This window comes from Sarcophilus harrisii, chromosome 4 (assembly GCF_902635505.1).
Source record: "Sarcophilus harrisii chromosome 4, mSarHar1.11, whole genome shotgun sequence".
Lineage (NCBI taxonomy): Eukaryota > Metazoa > Chordata > Mammalia > Dasyuromorphia > Dasyuridae > Sarcophilus > Sarcophilus harrisii.
Window position 1 is genome coordinate 224,395,704 of NC_045429.1, and position 20,574 is coordinate 224,416,277.

General features: G+C 36.9%; 1 protein-coding gene across 8 annotated transcripts in view; it reads right to left on the reverse strand.

The window, feature by feature from the left end:
- DOP1A (DOP1 leucine zipper like protein A) overlaps positions 1-13,186 on the reverse strand; it is a 111,164-nt gene extending 97,978 nt beyond the window's left edge. For 5 of the 8 annotated variants that reach the window (XM_031964589.1, XM_031964587.1, XM_023503087.2 and 2 more), the window contains exons 1-2: positions 13,028-13,186; positions 3,311-3,460 (exon numbers count right to left, since the gene is read on the reverse strand). The gene's annotated coding sequence lies outside the window, so the exon portion shown is untranslated. Of the gene's footprint in view, positions 1-3,310; positions 3,461-10,219; positions 10,387-13,027 lie in introns of all 8 variants that reach the window. The other 3 variants (XM_031964583.1, XM_031964584.1, XM_031964585.1) reach the window with 3 other exon arrangements.
- Between the last annotated feature and the right edge of the window lie 7,388 nt (positions 13,187-20,574).

Consider the following 20,574-nt stretch of genomic DNA (forward strand, 5'->3'; position numbering starts at 1 on the left):
AAAAAATAATATTCAGATTTGTTTCTTCCCAACTAGAAAAAAGTAAATCAAAACACCATATCTAATCTTCCTTCCCAAGTAGGATTTCAACAACCATCTTTAATGTGATCTATAACTAACATGCCAATTTAGTTTCAGTTCTTTTAAGTTGTATTCTTCTTCTACATTGGAACTATTTTATTAAAAAATGATGGATAGTGTCTTGTCTAAATAGGTGCTATTACAAGAAAATTACTCTCTTACTGACAAATTAAGTCACAGGGAAATTAGCATAAATATGAAAATAGTTATAGATTAAAAATGTTGACACTTTAACAAGAGAAATCTCAGGAAAGATCTTAAGGAAGATCAAACTAAATCAGAACATTTGAGTTTTGAAAATAGCTTTAGAGGTTAAAAAAAAATCAGTAAGTAGGATTTGGCTTCACAGAAATCTAAGCTGTTTTAACAAGTGGCATAAGAAGGAAAGAGAGACCAGAGGAACATTGTCATCTTTTGCCCTCTGCAAAGGCAAGTTTGATGTTCAATCATATTTCAAGGATGAAATTCAATGCATTCCCACCAGCAGCAGAGTGAAAGTTAATTGTGAAAGAAAACTCGCTAGGCACAGTGTTATGTGCTAAGTAGGGATTCATTAAACATCCGCTGACTGAATGGAAAAAGCAATTAGATTATTACTACCACTGAGGAAAAATATATAGAGAACTTTTTTTTTTTTAAACCAGCCAGTGATGAAAATGTTAAGTGACTTGCTCAGGGTCACACAGCTAGGAAGTATTAAACGTCTGAGGCCGAATTTGAACTCGGGTCCTCTTAACTTCAGAGTCAGTGCTCTATCCACTGTGCCATCCAGTTGCCCCAAGAATAACTTTAATCCATACTATGCTGAGAATTGGAAACCCAGGCAAGAAATAATAGGTCAATTAGAAGATGTATACAATGGATTAAAAATATATGTGTCAACAAATAAAATAGTTTTTGATAAATATTAGGAGGAATTATCCTGCCATTCGTGGCAATCTTCACATTGTACTTTGCTTCTTATATATCAAAGGTACATATGCAAAATGCAGCACAGACATTAACAGTCACTCACAACCAGTGCACTGGATCTTTTTGCCCTTAATTAACTTCCAATAGAACCTGTGCTCATTAGGCCAATATTAAATACCTGAAACAGAAACCTCAAAAAATTCCTATAAGAACTACTTGCCAAAACTTGAATCTGTAAATAGATTCATATAGACCAGACATGATTGCCTAAATATGGGGGGGGAATTTCAGAATAGACAAGTTAAAGAATATGAACTGTGATACTTTCTGCTGAACAAATATTGAAGTGTTAGATTTGGCCTTTAGATATTATAAAAATTTTAACAAAATAGTATTCCATAGTAATCAAAATTCAAATAATTCTTTCCTTTTCTCCTTTCTCTAGGACCTTGTAAAAATTGGTCAAACTTTCTAACCTCTTCAATGCCTTTTCTATTGATTCCTTTCTCTCTTCCAACCAACATGCAAGCTAAGATGCCAACTATATTAAAAAGTATTCTTTCATTACTGGTATCGTGCATGTCAGCATTTTATCAACAATTTAAAGCCTCAGAGATTTTCAGAGAACAATGAGGCTAAATGATTTGCCCACGGTGACACAGGCAATTTGTCAGAGAAATACTTGAAACCAAGAACTTCTGAGTTAAAGGCTAACTCTCTCTACTCACTAAGCCATGCTGCCCTACAAGGAATTAATTTTCTAGGGAATTCCATATATAAATCGTATCATAGATCAATCTCTATCCCTAACCCTGAAAACTACTGTTTTCTTCTCTTTACTTTTCCTCAAGTTATTTTTTGAGGGAGAGGGATTGTTTTTCTTGTTCTTTAAGCTATATATCATTCTTGGATGGTTTATTCTTTCTTTGTCATAGTTGAAAACCTTTTCTTGAGTCACCAGTACATTGCCCTGGAACATCATAACAGATGTTACAAGTTCAAAAGTAAAAGACATTGATTAAAACAAGGCAGAAAACAAGGTTTGAATCAACTGAAAAATCTTTGCACTTGTGTCTACTGGGCCTGTACCCCAAAAAAAAAACATTAAAAAGGGAAAAGGATCCACATGTGCAAAAATGTTTGTAGCAGCTCTGTCTATAATGGTAAGGAACTAGAAACTGAGTGGATGCCTATCAGTTGGAGAATGGCTGAATAAGTCATGGGATATGAATGTCATGGAATATTATTGTTCTATAAGAAACGATCACAGGGTGATTTCAGAAAGTCCTGGAGAAACTTACATGAACTGATGCTAAGTGAAGTGAGTAATATTGTATTCAGCAACAAAATTATAAAATGATCAATTATGATGGCCATGGCTCTTTTCAATAATGAGATGATTCAGGCTGTTCCAATGGTCTTGTGGTGAAAAGAATCATCCACATCCAGAGAGAGGACTATGGGAACTGAGTGTAGATCTCAACATAGTGTTTTCACCTTTTGTTGTTGTTGTTTACATGCATTTTGTTTTCTTTCTCATTTTTTTCCTTTTAGATCTGATTTTTTCTTGTGCAGCATAATAATTGTGGAAATACATATAGAAGAACTGCACATGTGTAACATATATTGGATTACCTGCTGTCTGGGAGAGGAGGAAGAAAAAAAATTTGGAACACAAGGTTTTGCAAAGATGAATGTTGAAAACTATCTATGCATGTTCTTAAAATAAAAAGCTTCCAAAAACAAAAAAGAAAAAGAAAAATCTCTATACCCAAACTTTTATCTCCCATGCTGCCAAGAGCCAATAAGGCAAATTCTAGTTAACTGATTCATCCCCAACACAGGAAGAGGAAGACAATAAATTCAAACTAATGGCAATGTTCTGAAGCTCTGAGTCCAAAGTTACTCTGCTTAATTACTTTCCTTTTAAGTTTCATTTTAACCAGTTAGTAGAGAATGCTGATGTCCAGAGGCTGGACAAACACTGAAGTCTCTCCCAAAGAGGTTTCAATACAGTTCACATTAGTGGTGTCAAGCTCAAAGAGAAATAGGGGCATTCATCTATTAAGGATCTCTGCAAGCTGCACATTGACTTAATTTTAACATGCATTAGAATGTTTTGCTGAATTTTTATTTTTTTGTTAAACATTTTCCAATTACTATTTAATGTGATTCAGGTCATAACTGGGAGTATTATAGCTGCATATAACCAAGGTCTATATGCTTGACACTTCCAGACAAAATGTCAGAATTTTCAATCCTGCTTGCTTTCTTTCCAATTTACTGCTTTTGTCTCACTTCTCTCTCTATTGCTTACCTCCTGCTGCTGATGAAGGGGACTCTCAGACTTTTTAAAACTTTCCACACTTTGCAGAGTCTCGCTATCAAGTATAAAGTCATACACAATCTCTTGGGAAATGTCCTCCAAAGAATTTCCACCTGAGTGAAGATCTTCTGGCCTCAAGCACTATAAAAAACAAAGTCCACAGATATTTCCTTTAAAACAGGGTATTCCATTTCTACCACTTTCTTTCCATTCATTCACTCCTTAATTCCTTGAAATCTATATTCTATCAACATTCATTCCATAGAAATAGCTATATGTAATCAATGAATAAAAAAGCATTAAGAGTTGTACTATGTGCATAGCACTGGAGATACAAATAGAAAAAGATGAAGATTTTTGTTCTCAAGAAGTTCACAGTCTTATGGGGAAAATCAAAAACACATAAAATGGAAATGATCAGTAATCCTTAAGGTATACCAGCAAATGAATGGTAATGTATCTTTTCTAGTTGTTATTTTGAGTGACAATATATGTTTCTATTGTAAAAACACTGGTACAGCCTGTAAAAGATGTTTTATTTGGAGCCCTAATCAATTAGGCTCTCTCTTTGTTCACAACAAAGTTCTGTATATAAGGCCTTAAAGCTGCAGATTCAAATTCACTTGCTTGACTATAGGAAGTTAACTCAAGGCTTTCCACCCTTGTTATTCCTTACTTCACCCAACTTCTGACCCTAATGATATATTATTTTGCTTATTTTAAATTATGCACCACCTGTGAATCAATGAAATCTGTATTTGGTTATTTTTGAGTGACTGGACATCTAGCCTTATAAAAATAGGACCAGGGAAGGACTCAGATCGTGAGGAAGATCTGAAGTCTACTTCAACAAAGGGAACCATGGATCCTTTAATAAAGTGCCAAGTCACTTTTAATGTTGATGGAATAATTTTAATACCCAAGCCAAAAATATAAGAACTTTCTTTCCTAAGTCTCAACAGAAACCTTCAGATTATCTACCTGTTGTTTGTAGTTGGCAGTTTGTATGGGTATGGACGATGGGGATGATAGGGCATTTCTCCACAAATGTTGCTCCCCTAGAAGAGTATCACTAGTAGGAGTATCTCTCTCCACTCAAAGCCTTTGTGACTGCTTTCCTGATTCTGTGACCTCTTTCATCTCTTTTTCTTTCTGTCCAATTTCTCTCTTTTCTTCTCTGTTTCTCTTTTCTTCTCTCTCTTTCCCATTCCCCATCCCTCTCTAAGTTCTCCAGATTAGAAATACAGGGACTCCTGGGTGGCCCTTGTTTTACTCCTCCTTAAGCAATCTTCACCCTCCTCTCAGGGTCTCAGCATATTACTGCCAAATTTGGTGTGAACACCCATTTGGTTAGGCCTACTAAAAGCTAAGACGTCCCAAATTCAAGAGCTCTGTCAACCTCAGCTTCCCTGATAGGTGGGATTCAATGTTCCTCCAACAAACTTTTCTTGTCTTTTTTAAAGCTTTCTCTTTCCTCTTCCCTAAATGTAGACATGAACTAAATTTCTTTCTTTGGTTCCTTCTCCTTTAAGTAATTTCCATAACACTATACTATCCTGGTTTTTCTCCTGCCTTTTCCTCCTGTTTCCCTCCAAGTATCACCTAAGGTCCTAACCTCAGGAAGGAGAAAGCCAAAAAAAAAAAAGGACAAAAAATTATTCCAAACTACATGAATAATCAATGAGCGAATAATTTTTACAAAAGACAAAAAGGGAAATTATATTAATAAACAACATCAAACATAAGTCCTTAAATTAGAAAAACAACTCTCTCTAAAAAGAACACTTGCTATACTTTTTGGAATCTAGAGGAGACACTATCCAAAAGAATTTCTTCAGTAACAACTGAATTTCATTAAAAGATGAAAAAACAACAACACAGAATTAAAGAAACCCAGAGTTGTAAAAAGGAGCTCAGAAGCCAGCTAGACCAACACACAGTAATGAAAAATGCACCCAATAGTATTCCCAACAGGTGGTTACCCAGAATTTGAAGAGCTTCAAAAAGGTCAAAAAAAAAAAAAAAATAACTTCAATGAAAAAACTCAAATCTTGAAACTAGTTTGACTGAAAGGAATTTGACAAATTTAGGATTACAAGAAGAATAATCTACATTTATATAGGTACTTCATAGTTTTGGATACAATACAGATACAGAAGGAGAGAGAAAGAATTTAAGTGCTTACTATCTATATTTCAAAGGGATCAAAGAAAAAGAAAAGACTATAAATGTGCAAAAATATTTATAGCAGTTCTTTCTGTAATAGAAAAGAACTGGAAATTGAGATTTCCAACAAGTGGAAACTGACTGGAAAAGTTTGGTACATGACTTTGATGGAATATTATCATGTTAAAGATAGGATAAACAGGATGGTTTCAGAAAAAACTTGGGAAGATCTATATGAACTTCTGCAAAGTGAAATGAGCAGAATCAGGAGATCATTGTACTTAGTAACAGCAACATTGTAATGATAATCAACTGTGAAGACTTAGCTATTCTGGTCAAAAAATTAATCTAAGGCAATTCCAAAGACTTGATGAAAAATGTTATCAGCCTCTAGAGAGATCTGATGAACTGAGTATAGACAGAAGCATTTTTTATTCACTTATTTCTTGTGGGTTTTTTTTTCCTTTTGCAATGTGGTTAATATGTAAATATGCATTTCAAGATCTCACCGGTGTAATTGATATATTGCTTGCTTTCTCTCCTCCCAGGGGAGGGGCTGGAGGGAGATAATTTGGAATCCAAAAATTTTTTTAAAAGAATTTTAAAACGAATAAGTATTTACTATGTGCCAGGCCCTGGTGTAAAGCAATTTACAAAAACTGTGTCATTTAATCCTCACAACAGGTGCTATTAACTTACCCATTTTACAATTAAGGAAAGAGATGGAGACAATAATTAAGTGACTTGCCCAGGGTCACATAGCTAGTCAGTGGCTATATTTGATCAGGTCTTTCTGATTCCATAATTCTATTCTATGGCACCAGGTAGGAGTTTAGACTCAGAACTAGAAGGTAAGTTAGAAGACACCTAGTTCAAAGCCCCTTTGATGTGGTACATCATAGTTCATAAAGCCCCTTTTTATCAAGGATGTAACAATAACCCCCAGGCTGCCTAGCCTTGGGAGTGATATAGTTTAAAATGATGTAATTCTTTACTCTATATGATCAGGATGTTAAGGCTACAAATACTGCTGACTGTCAGGTAATAACCTATTGGTCAATAATTACAGTTTCTGAAACTAATGAGCAACAATAATGAAGTAAAGTTAACACAGGAGCAGAACAAAATTGGGTGTCTGCCACTTGACCTGGTGATGTTTCAGACCTAAAAACACACCTCCAGAATGTTCCCCATGAGCTCTGCCCAGAGAACTATGGGTACCGCATCTGCACACAAAGTCAGAACCAGACCACTCCTTAACTCCTCCTCTAAGCAATAAAATTAGCATATTATTACATGAAGCACCAGGCCATCTCAATTTCCTCTATAAATTTACTTGCTTGCTCCTGGTTCTTTGCCAACTTTCTTCTGGAATTTAGCCCGCTCTAAAATGGCATTATAATAAACTTTGCCCCTTGACTTGGAGATGGGTCTGAGCATGCAAATAGATTTGAGACACCTTGTGACATCAGCCTGGAACCCAATATTTTGGGGTCTTCCTTGAGTCCCAATATCTTTAATTTTTTTCTTTAGGGAGGAAATAGAATTCTTACAACAATCTTGTGAGGGAAAGAGTAAAAATATTATCCTTATTTTGCAGAACGAAAACTGAAGCTAACAAGTTGAGTGACTTTCTTAAGATCATATCAAAAGGCAAAAAAAAACCCAATTTGAATCCAGGTCTTCTGACTATAAAAGTTCAATAAAACTCTCTATATTATCTATGAAAATTCAAGGAATGATTGGGGAAAAAGGTAAAAGGATAAGCAAGAAGGCAATATAGTCCTCTTCAAGAAACAAGTATTTTTCTAGGATTGGGAATATATTTCAGAATAGAATGTATCTTCAAATAAGCATTCTGGTAAGAAATATTTCAGATTGCAAGATGTGACCAAGCCTGGAATGACAGATTGAAAGTCACAAAAATAACGAAGGCTAACCTCATTTAACATCCCTGTTTTAATTTTATGGTAATTGTAGTAGGTAAAACAGGATTCATCTTTGCTTCTAGAGAACTCTCTTCTAGGTAAAGAAGGAAACCTTAAGTGTTTTTTATGGTAAGATGACCCAGGAATAGGGGTTAAGTTCTATAGTGCTTACAAAACAGGGTTCCCAAAATAGCTGTCCACATTTTTATAATGCCTTCACATATGCTACTTACTCCCTTGACTAGACTAATTCACTGCTTCTTTCCATCAATTTGAGGTTGTTTTTTTGGGTTGGGTGGGGGGAAGTATCTGTTTTTAAATCATGATTAAAAAGACTTTTTTGATGAAATCTTTTCTCATCAATCCCACCAAATTTGGACAATTGCTTTATTCTACCCCACAACTACAATGATTTATATGTCTACAGGTTAATAATAAACATTTGTATGTTTTAGATGTTTTACATGCATCCACAGAATAAAGTTTATATAAATAAATATTTATCCTGTTTCCACAATTATACTGAAATTTGTTCCCTAAAAGTAGGGATCTATAACTAGTATGCAATTCCTCACAACATTTTCATTACTTTGTATCTGTTCCTCACTAGCATTAATTACTTCTTTTTCTTCTTATACACATCTATAAGGCATACCAAAAGCAAAAAAAATCAGAATGCATAACCTTATTTAAATATACTGTTTTTTCATTTAACATAAAACCTGTTTAGTCGCTAAATCCCTTGCTAATGTTGCTTCCAATAATGATAGTCTTATAATTTAAATTTAACAGCCAAGTTTAAAGAGCCAGTAGGGAAGAGACTGGGTTTAACACCTTGGGTCAAATTCCAGTCAAACCACAGGTTATTAGTATGGTTGTGGCAAGTTACTTCACTTTTCTGGTTCAGCATAGTCATCTATAAAATACGCAACTTGTACTAGGTGGCTTCTGAGGTTTCTTCTTTGGGTTCTAGGTATACATAACAAACACCACTATTAATAAATCATAATTTTGCAACTCCCACCTTCAATATGGGATTGTGAACCGCAGTTTAAGAAGCTGGAGTCTATATAGTAGTACAGTTGGTATATTTTTAACTGCCTGAATGACTAGACTCCAAGAATAGTCATTAACAAGTTGATTAAAAGTTAGAAGGATCCACTGCAGTGCTTTAAAGCATCTGTGCTTGGTCTAGTGGAGCTTAACATTTTTATCAATGACTTAGATAAAAGCACAGACTGCATTGACAAATCTGCAGATGACCTAAAACTGGAAACTACAGTTAACACAGGATTAGAGTCTGAATCAAAAAAAGACTGATAGAAATTATATCATTGGATCAAATCTGAAAGAAATAACTGTAAAGACTTATTCTTCGGTTTATAAAAAATCAACTTCAAAGTAGAATATGGGAAATGCTTGAATAGACAGTTTATTTTAAAAAGATTTAAGCCACTAGGCATAATAATACTTGGGGACTTAATTTGATTAGTGGAAACTCAATATGAATCAACAAGTGTGAAAGCAGCCAAAAAAGTTAATGCAATCAGGAATAAAGGAAATGATAGTCTCACTATTCTCTACCTAAATCAAACTACATCTGAAGTTCTGGGTTCAGTTCTGGGTGCCATATTTTAAAAATTTAAATTTTAAGGTACAGTCATTCAACAAAGAGCAATCAAAAGGTAAAGGGCTTTAGATAATAGTTTTAAGTAACAAAGAGTTGACTTAAGAGGGATATGATAGCCCTCTACTAGTATTTGAAGGGTTAATACTGACAAAAGGAGCAGAGACATATTCTACTTAAACCTTAGAAGGCAGAATAAGAATAATGGTTAAAAGTGAGACAGGGTGGGGAGGAGAAGCAAATTTACATTTGATATAAAGAAAAAAGTATCTAACAATTAGAGCTATCCCAAAGCAGAAAAGGCTGTCTCACAGATGCAGTGATCTTACTCATTGGAGGTCTACAACAAAAGATTATATTACCTAGACAAATCACAAAAGGGATTTTTTTATTCAGGCATAGCTTGGACTCAGTGACCTTTTTTAGGTCCCTTACAACTATATTACTAAAAGTTTGATTTTCTGAATTCTTACATAGTAGTAAAAGTTGCAATTATTTTCAATCTTAGTTTAGAACTGACTTCTCAAAAATGATTTGTATTTTGTTACAGCTCAAGTTCTTTTGAATGCTTGCATAAAAAATAATGGATTTATAGAATCTATACTTCTATCCATTACTATATTCCTGAATATTAACTAAGCTGCTAATAGGCTAAAATGACACTATAGACACGTAAAGATTGGATTTCTTTTCTTATTAAAAATCCAAAACATCACTCCTACCTAAGGATACTTAATCAATCAACTAGTATTGAGCTTCAAAACTTTTCATTTGGGCTACAGCACATAATAGGTCTACCTCTCTCAAATCTTTCCCCTCTCCAATTTGTACTCCACTCAGCTGCCAAAGCGACTTTGCTAAAAAAAAAAAAAAAAACACAAATATGAGTGATGATATTTATCTTTCTACTCAACTTCAATGATTCCTTCCAGGAATAAAGTTATATAAGTTATTCATTGCCTGGCCCTTTCCTATCTTTTAATCTTAAACTTTATTTCCCTTTTAGGGAATATGCAATTCAGTTACACCAATCAGTTTGCTCTTCTTCCCACACAATTCTCCATGCCTTTGTGCCAGCTGATTCATATGCCTGGCATGTTCTCCCTGTCATCTTTTCCTTAGTTTCACCATCTTTCTTGAAGTTTCAGCTCAGAGTTCATGTTCTGCTGGAAACCTTACCCAGTCATACCACTTCCCATCCTCGCTCTCTTCCAGGGCCTCCTCCTTGAAATAACTGAGTAAGTTGGGTGTATATATGTTTATACATTGTCTTCCACATTCAAATGTAAGCTCCTCCAGGACAGAGATAGGATTTGATTTTTCTTCATATCCCAGTTTAGCAGTACCTGGAACATAGGAAGCTCTTACTAATTCATGTTGAATGACTGTCAGACCTTAAGCTAGGGGATGGAATGGTTGCTTTTTCTATCAAGAAAGATAAAAAGTACCTGAAAAAGCCCCAGTAGTTGGGGATATTGAGCACATCCCAGGCATCTAGACAGCTGGACATGAGTATGCCCCAAGGAAGATAACATCTAAGACGACATCCTGAAAAGACAGGCTGGGGTGGGAGATGCCAAACTGAGGAGCTCATATTTGATGTGGAGTATAAAAGAGAAGGGCTGGGACTAGACCCAAACGCTCAGACCTGAAGGTTACTGTTCTTTCTACTTCAGACGTGTTTACTCCTAAACAATCTTTCTTGGAGGTTGGTTCCTTTAGGCTCTGAATTGAAGGAAATAGAATTTCTTCCCAACCTGGTTTATTTTGGATCTACTTTGCAAAATCTAAAATTCTGTGCATTAGTTAGATCTCAGTGAGTGATATATAATAATATATCATATAATATAATAAATCACAGATTCAGGTAAAGGCATTACAGATCATCTGGTACAACTCTTCATTTTTCAGATGAAGAAACTAAAGCCCAGAGTGATGAAACCATTAGATTTCATAAGGTTTCACAAGGAGTTTGTGACAAAGTCTGTACTATACCTGGATACATCTATCCTGGATCTGAACTATACCTGGATGTCCAGACTTTTAGCCCAGTGTTGTTTCCTTTATAACAGTTCTTTCTTTTTTTAGTTCTTAGTTTTAATCTTAGTTATTTTCAGTGAGTAGAGTTTTTAAAATATTTTTAGTTTCTTCAAATAATCTTTCAAGTCTCCTATCAGATCCTATATTGTAGAAAAAATTTTAAAGGAGAAATTTCAAAAGAAAACAGGCATTTATTAACAATTCATTATGACATTTTAAGATACAGATTACACTATATTAATAACCTATTTGGGAAATTAGGCTAAAATTGCTAATTATGGTTAAAGATATTAAGGAAATTGGAAAAGAGCTAAAGATGTGCAACAAATGAACATGACTCAAAAGATCATGAGAAAATATCAACTAATATTAATATGGCCCCTATTCTCTTTTAATAAAATATAGACTTTCTGTTCATTTTAGGAAGTAGTATCACAGCATTATGTTTTAGAAAATCAATTAAACCAAAGAACCACAATGAGGGATTTTATTACAATGTTGTAAAATATGTAATCTTTGATTTTTATATATAGCGCATTCTTTGTTACTTAGTCATTAACAAATGTTCAGTTTAAATTAATTCTTTTTGCTACTGCTTAATAAGTAGGCAAAAAGGTGTTGGAAGAAACGAAGTAATGGTTAAAATGAAGTTTGTTACAGCCTTCATTTATCCATTCCATAATTTTCAACCCATTGTATGCATATTAAAAGTTAGATATATTTCTATAGATGATGATAGTATGGTGGTGTTTTTCCTAACCAAAAATAACATTTGTTTTTCTAATGCTCAGAAAGTAAACCAAATTCAAAACATAAAATTAAATTACAGTTAATTTTCTCAGTCTTTCTTTTCTGTCTAAAAAGTTCCAAATGTATGTGCTGCTTTAAATCTCTTATGATACAGGAATAGGCGTTCCCACAACAAACTTCCTCTTATCAAATGCTGGCAAAATATAACTCAATTGTCTAAAGAACGAAGTTCTGACAGAGTCACATAACCAACACGTGACAAAAACTGGTGTCTTTATTGTTTTTCAAGACACATCTTATTCCCCCTATGATAAGTTGCCTTAATTTTTAAAATTTACTTCAGATCAAGAAACACACAGAAAGGTGAGGGGAAGTCGAGATGTTTTCATGAAAAGAGCACGGGATTGGAAAATCAGGAAAACCTGGGGGCAAAGTCCCATCTCTGCTATTAATCATGTGAGCTTATGCCCGTTATTAAAACTCTGAATCCAGGTCTCTTCCTTTGGAAGGGTTCAAAGTGGATGTTCTTTAAAGTCAGATTGCGGACGAGAAGCTCCTTTCAATATATGTAGGGTGGGGACGGAAATAAGAAAATCAATAAGGAAGAAAATTAAAAGACTCTGGGGCTTCCAATTCAAAATACAGTGAGAATCCAAGCGTGTCACTGCTCGTGCAATTCTAGGGGCGGCTGAGTCTTCTTTCCTAGCAAGAAGTAATCACTCACATCTGTTTTTCTTCCACAAACCGCCCCCACAGATATGTAGATGCAACTTAGCCTCTATTTCCAGAAGGCAGAAACTACAGCCTCCGGATGGGGCTGGGGGAAGACCACCCAGGCACAGCGAATGACCAATTCCCAGGCGTCCGGAATTAACTAGACTCCATACAGGTGTTAGGTGCTTTGGGCTAAGCTGAGGGGGCGGGGCACGAGGGATGAGCTCCGCGGCCCACCTCCTCTACCTTAGGGTAGAGGAGCCTCTCCTGGGAGGCCTTTTCCCTCGGATCTCGGATCCCCGCTGCCCACGCGGAAGCTCCGGGTCCCCCGCGGCCTCCGAGTCGCTCCCGCGGGGCCCTTCCCGGCTCCGGCCGCCCCGCCCCCGCCGCGGCCCCGCGAGGATGGCGGAGAGGCTCGTCCCCGGCGCCTAGGAGTGACCCCGGGACTGCGAATGAGGGGCGCGTCCCGGCTGTTCCCGTTACCTGGTTGGGGCTGGGCCGCTCTGCGCCGGCTCCGAGCTCCTGGCAGCTGGGACAGCCGAGGGCCCGGGAGAAGGGGGCCCACAGACGTAGAGGCCGGGCTGACAGCTCCCGGTATGCACCGCGCCAGGGCCCACGCTGACGTCGGAGGCGTCGGTGATGACGTCACCTCTGCCTGAGCGGCTCCCCCACGGCTTTACCTTCTCGCCTCTGGTCATAGCGACCCCTGACGGCAACCTAGACGAGGAGCGATAAGACAACCTTGGGGAGCCAAAGTGACTAGTCCTTCCTAGCCCTGCCTCCATCAATGCCCCTTAATTAGAGAGCCTTCCTATTTCTCTTATATGTTGCTTCCTTTGCAGATATTTGTTTGCAAGTTTCTGCAGTCCATTTCATAGTGCACTCCTTGAGGTCAGGAACTGCTTTTTGCCTCTCTTTACATCCCCTGTACTTTCTCTCTCCTGATTGTTCCCAGTTCATCAGTTTTGCTTGCCTGTCATCTCTTCCCAAAGACTACGGACTGGGCTCTTTGGTATTTTATGTTAATAAACATAGATAGACTGCAGGAAATTCAATAAATTTCCATTCAAAAAACATTAAGTACCTGCCATATGTCTGGCATTGTGCTAAGAGTTCGGCATGCAAAGGGGTAAAAGATGGTCACTGACCTCCAGCAGCTTACCCGCCAATGGTGGTGGAGATTAATTTGAAATTATATACAACGCAAGTTATATTTAGGGTATATTTCTCTCTTTCTTTCTCTCTCTCTCTCTCTCTCTCTCTCTCTTTCTCTTTCTGTTTCTGTCTCTTTTTCTCTCTCTCTCTCCTCTCTCTTTCTCTCTCTTTCTTTCTGTCTCTCTCTGTCTCTCTCTTTCTCTCTCTCTCGCTCCTCTCTCTCTCTCTCTCTCTCTCTCTCTCTTTTTCTCTCTCTCTCTCTGTCTCTCTCTCTCTCCTCTCTCTCTCTCTCTGTCTCTCTCCTCTCTCTCTCTTTCTCTCTCTCTCTGTCTCTCCCCACTTCTCTCGAAAATTGCCCCAAAAAATCTCATCTCAGAATAACCAGTTTTTCTGGTTTGTTTTTTTTTTCTTACTCTCTCTTCTCTATATGAATCCTCCCCTTATTCTGCTGAGCTTTTAAGGAGCAGAGCCTTGCTGGGTGCGTTACCCCTTTCCTAAGTGCCCAAGTAAATGCCCTTTCTTTGGTTGGAAAAAGTGTGAATTCTTTCAAAGAAGACATGGCAACATGTCTATGTGCCAATATTTTTGGCTTACCTCAACAGAAGGCTTCCTGCGGAAGATGGGATTTTAAACTTAATTGAAGAGGCAGAGAGGAGGGGAAATTATTTCTATGATTGGGGGTCAGCCAGAAAAAATTCCCCAAACTGAGAACTAGAGTATAGTGGAAACAGCTAAGTCAATGTCATGAGGATCTAAGAGTACAAGGGAAGGAGTAAGATGTAGATTGGGAACTCCCTGAGAGCAGGGACTTGTGCTTTCCATGTTCCACACTTTTCTCCCTTTCAGGGAGGAATTCCAAGATTCTCCAAGTATTTCATTACAATAACTGTGTAAGGGAATTCCATAATTAATTTGATGGATTTAATCAACAGATTCCCAATGTCCTTAAATTCGTGAGTCTTTGGAACTTCTGAAACCTGCTCTACTCCATAAAGAATATGTCTTTTGGCTTCTTTCCACAAAGGTGTCCAAGGTCATCCTCAACAAGGAGATTTCAAAAGTTCTAAACAATGGCCTTCTAATTGCATCAGCTCCAAAGAAAAATTTATGTAATGTTTTAAGTTCATCTGATTGAGATTGAGATTGATAAAGTCTATCTTTAGGGAACCAAAATGAGATTAGGGTTTCTGGTGATCAGAGAGTTAAATGATAAGGTCTAGTGGCAGGTTCTGGGTTCAGGGAACCAAATGGAGAGACTTGGCTCCCCTGTACCCCCTTGGGATTCGGCACAAGGGTAGGGAGTTTTGGGGACTCCCTTCTGGTGGCGCAGAGATTCTCTGTAAAGGAATTTACAGACCCGAAAACCTAGATTGATTTTAAAAAAAAAGTTTGATTATAGGGATTGGGGAGTAAGGTTAGAAATCCTGACAGAAAGGCATAAAGTCTGGTTAGGGAAATAGGTGAGGGTAAAGAGAGGGTGGCACTGGAAAAGAATATTCCAGTGGACAGAGGCTCCTTGGCATTACAAGCATGGCATAGCTGGCATGTTTGAAACCTCTGCAAAGAGAGGGTTTTAGTTTGGCTCTTTTATAGAGTGTCTTAGTGGGGCTGGGACAACCTAAGCAGAGTATGTCAGACCAGGTGGGGGCTGGGACAGCCCAAGTTGGCTCATCAGCTTGGACTGGGATTTAAATAGAATTCAATGAGTTTCAAGACTGAACTGACCTCCACCTAGATAACAAGAAAAAAACAACTTTGGAAGGGCTCCCTCACTGAGGCAGAGTTGGAGATTTTCTCCTTCAAGGATTTTTAGAGTTTCAGGGTCCTCTCTTCAAGATCAGAGTTGAGGTCTTCAAATTGATATCAGGAAATGGTAGGCTTAAGGACCTGGGCAGGGCTGGCAAATACTGCAGCCATGACAGCAACAATTGTAGCAACAGCAAGGAAATTGTTGAGTAGTTCCCAGAGCACAAACTGGTGGATTGGATTCTATGCTTTGCCAGATCTTGGTGAACTCTAGGGAATAGTGTGCCAAGTTGAGCATATTAGGAATTAGCTTTCTCTACTGTTAAATTACCAGGTTGCTATTTTGTATGGCTTTTTGGCTTCTTGCCATCCTGTTGGTTACATGACTTGAAAGTCCAAAGACAATATTATTAAAAAATAAACACCATCCCCCAAAAAGCTACTTAAAGTGTAATGCGGGAGAAACTGAGCAAGATAGAGATTAGAGTATTTAATAATTTATTTAATGGAGAGATATATTATGACCAAATGGATGCATGGTTTGGTACCAGGGCTGAATGAGACTATAGTCTCCAAGAATCCAGCTGTGAATGTCAGATACAAGATTCTTTCTTTTATAGGATTCCAAGAATGATGACATAATGGGGAAGATACCTGGATGGGGATGACCTAATGGGGGGGGAGGGGGGGAGGAACCTAGGATGAGGATGACATAATGGAGGCAGTCATCTAGGATGACATAATGGAGGGAAGTACTGGAGAGGCTCCTGATATTCTAATGACATCTAAAATGGATAAAGGCCTTTATCCCATCAAACATTAAGAGGGAATGATTATAGCCTAAGGTATAAGGTATAAGGTATATAAGACCTTTATCCTAATATTAAGAGGAAATGGTTATAACTTAAGGCAGAGTAACTGAATAGGACAATTAGGGAAACTGGGTCAGGACATTAAAAGGGAACTGTGGCACAACAAAAGAAGGATTTGAGATTTGACTTGCAGAGGGTGTATTTACAGCAATGAAATGATAGTTTTCTTGAATAGTAGAGCTATCTTCAACAATGAGATGATTCAGATGATTCAGACTAGTTCCAATGATCTTGTGATGAAGAAAGCCATCTACACCTAGAAAGAGGTCTGTGGGAACTGAGTGTGATTCACAACATAGCATTTTCACTTTTTGTTGCAGTTTGCTTGCATTTTATTTTCTTTCTCACTTTTTTTTTACCAGTTTGATTTGACTTTTCTTGTGCAACAAGATAATTGCATAAATGTGTATGCATATATTGAATTTAACATATTTCTACCATGTTTAACATATATTGGACTACCAGCCATCTAGGGGAGGGAGTGGGGGAAAGGGAGGGAAAATCTAAACACAAAGTTTTGCAAGGGTTAATTCTTGAAGAGTTATCCATGCATGTGTTTTGAAAATAAAAAGCTTTAATAAAAAAATAAATTTAAAGAGAAAGAAAAAATTATTAGAGCTATTTAAACATTTTTAATATTGATATTGTCCATATTTAAGTGCTCAGCAACTTGTTAAACAAGCAAATAGGAACTGTGAGAGAAAAATGGTGAGGCAAGTTTACACATCATATAAAATATGAAGAATAATAAAATGAACTTTTGAGAAGTCAAAAGGCAGCACACTGTCCTGGAAACATGTCTGTGAGCCAGAATTTTAGTTTTCTAAGTGGAATGCAGAAGTTTGACAAAGAATACTATTATAAGCTTTGTAGCTTTTCGATCTTCATTTTAGGCAAATTGTAAAAACAAAAAATGCTCAACATAAATGTTAAAAGTGTGGTAAATAAATGGTAAAGTGTGCATGGTCTTAGGAAATTGACTCAAATCAGAGGTTTTTAAAATATTTGGCAAAAAAAATTCTTTGAAATGAAAGAAGTGACATCAAAATCTGGTGTTTCTTAAACTCAACCATTTTAATTACAAACATTCAATTATTTAAATATTCATACTCTTGTTTTATATTATTTGACAAACAATTGATTAAGAACTAATTTGATTCAGATCTGGTTTCAATTCCCAGGCCAACGAATCATAGTATAGTCACTCTGGCTTCAGATAATTTTGTAAATCTCCCAAATTCTCCTCTCCCCTGTTTCAAAGATTTGTACTTTTGTACCATATACAAAATAAATTATCTGGTGAAACAGTGAGATTTCTGTGCCCCAATTAAAGACGTCCATTTTGTTATACTGACTGTTTTCATTAAATTCTGTTTTCTTACTGTTGCTGTTTTATGTAAAGGATTTTTCCTGAACTACTTATAACTTTAAAGGTAGCTATGTTTATACACAGTACTTATAGTTTCTCAGTAGACTTACTTATACAGGAGAATATGGGGGTAAGTGGAGACCTATCATTGGATTTTAGAGACTTCTTTCATTATTATTTGCTTTTCCCCAATTCTTACCTCTTCCACCTTAAAAATAAATATGTAATTTCATTTCTTTATTGAATTATGAAAAATGAGACATTTGGCCAGGCAGAATTTATTTACATCTCAGAGGGACTTCTGAGCTAGTAGTTTCCATATTAAACTTATACCTGGCTGGTCCAGGATCATTTCTCCATTACTGTATTAACCAGAATTTGTAATTGTTGATATCAGTATAAAATTGCTTTTCATAATAAACTGCACAAGTGATTCCAAATATGCTCTTGCTATTTTGTCGCCAATAACAACTACTATTTATCCAGAGCTTTAAGGTTTGCAAAACACTTTGCAAATATTATCTCTACCACAACATCCTTTTTTCCTGCATAACAACCTTGGAAAGCAGGAATTATTATTATACCTATTGTGTATACTATTACATTATGAAGTATAATCAGTAAGTCTCCCATACTTAGCATTTTTAAAGACAGTCACAACAACTTTTGAGGAACTTCCCAGTTTATAGAAGCTAAAGGTCATCTGGCTTTTTCATTGTTAGGACTTCAACCTTCATAGGAAACTTAGATTTCCCAGAATTATCTTTGGGACAGTCTCAGAATCTCAATATATAGATCCTTGTTTATCCTGCCTCCCCCCCCCCCCCCACACACACACACACACTTCTCCATCTCCCCTGAGTTAGAAGAGATTGTGTTTTCCCAAAGCAAATTGCTTATTCAGGATGACTGCCTTCTTTGTTGTTTTTGCTTGAGCTCCTGAAATTATTCACATATGATGGATGCCTATGACATAATTTCTTTATGCCAGGAACTGTTTTTATAAACATTTTTAAACATTTTATAAAATATTCATTAACAATCTATTGCTCTCCCAAATCTATTTCATATTATTACTCTTGATACCTATTTTACCACTTTAGTTTAGAATTTACCACTTTATTTTAAGGATAAGGAAATAGAGACATACAACAATTAAGGCTTGCTAAGAATCTCACTGCTAACAAGTGTCTTGAGCAGGGGTCCTCAAACTTTTAAAATAGGGGGCCAGTTCACTGTCCCTCAGACTGTTGGAGGGCCGGAGTATAGTAAAAACAAAAACTATGTACAAATTCCTATGCACGCTGCATATATCTTATTTTGAAGTGAAGAAACAAAATGGGAACAAATACAATATTTAAAATGAAGTAAAGTTAAATCAACAAACTTACCAGTATTTCAATGGAAACTATGGGCCTGCTTTTGGCTAATGAGATGGTCAGTGTCTGGTTCCATATTTGTCACTGCTAGGTGTAACAAGTGATGCAGGTGTGCATCCATTGGTCTTGATCTGGTTGGAGATTTCAAATGTTTCATTCTAGAAAAAGTCTGCTGACAGACATAAGTGCTGCCAAAGATGATTGTCATTTTGAGTGCATGGTTCCTGAGATGAGGATATGTCTCAGAGGGGAGAGATGCATAGAAATTATGAAGGCTGCTTGACTTGAATGTGTCTTTCAGAGAGTCACTTTCAGCCAGTTCTGCAGTTCAGCCAGTTCGAGTTGGTAAATTGTATCCACATTTTCAATGTCATTAGAAAATGGGTTACAGAAAAGCTATATGTCCTGTTCATGGAGATGAAGCTCTTTAAATCTAAATTGGAACTCCTGTTGCAATTTTTCCAGTGAATCCAGTGTCAAGATATATATCCAGATATATCCAGATTCATCTTGACACTGGACAAAACAATCATATTTATCTTTATGTTGAATTTCATAGTGTCAACGCAAATTTTATTCTTTGAACACAGAATATAGTGTCTGGCATATCAAACATACAGCTCTTTTCTTGTACTGCATGAAAAAGCAATCATAAGTCCACTGTTCTTTGAATATCTTACACTCTGAGTCAATTTTTCTTTTTCTTGACATCATTATTTCCTAGGGATTCCAAATTGCTATTAGTAAAATACCAATATATATATATATATGTATACATATATATGTATATATATATATACACATGTATATACACATATATGTATGTATATATATATATATACAGCGCTACAAAAACAATATAAGAACAATAACTTTGCCCACACAGAGCATACAGATTGAAATGCTCAGCTTCCTCCAAGCTGCCTCTGCGCTGTGATACCTCCGTTTCCCACACTCTCTTTCCTGCTCTTCGCATTCCTGCTTCCCACCTTCACTGCTGCAGTGAATTCCCCCTTCAGCGCCCGTGACATGCGCAGTATGCACTGTACATCCCCTGCACCTGTCTGTTGTGGTGGCTGCCGTTACTGTACAAGGCCGTGGACCGTCAGTTCTCCGTCTTCTGCATCTCTCTCCCTTCCCCACACCACACACCCCGGCCTAGGAACTGACCTCACCTTGGTATTGCTTCACACTCTATCTCTGCTGCCTCAGCCTAGTGCCGGAAGTGTGTGTTGCTAACATGAGTTTATATTGAACGTCACTTCTGATCTGATTTTGCCATAACCCAGCAGGCCGCATAAATGTCCTCAGCAGGCCGTATCTGGCCCGTGGGCCGTAGTTTGAGGACCCCTGGTCTTGAGGCAGGGATGTGAACCTAGGTATTTTTATCTCTTTGCCAACTAGGTGCCACCTTGCTTTAGATGAAAGTAGATAGAGAAAATGATGGAGTACTTGGTAACCATGTGGACATTATTATAAACAATCTGGAAACCAAGCTACTCCTTGAGG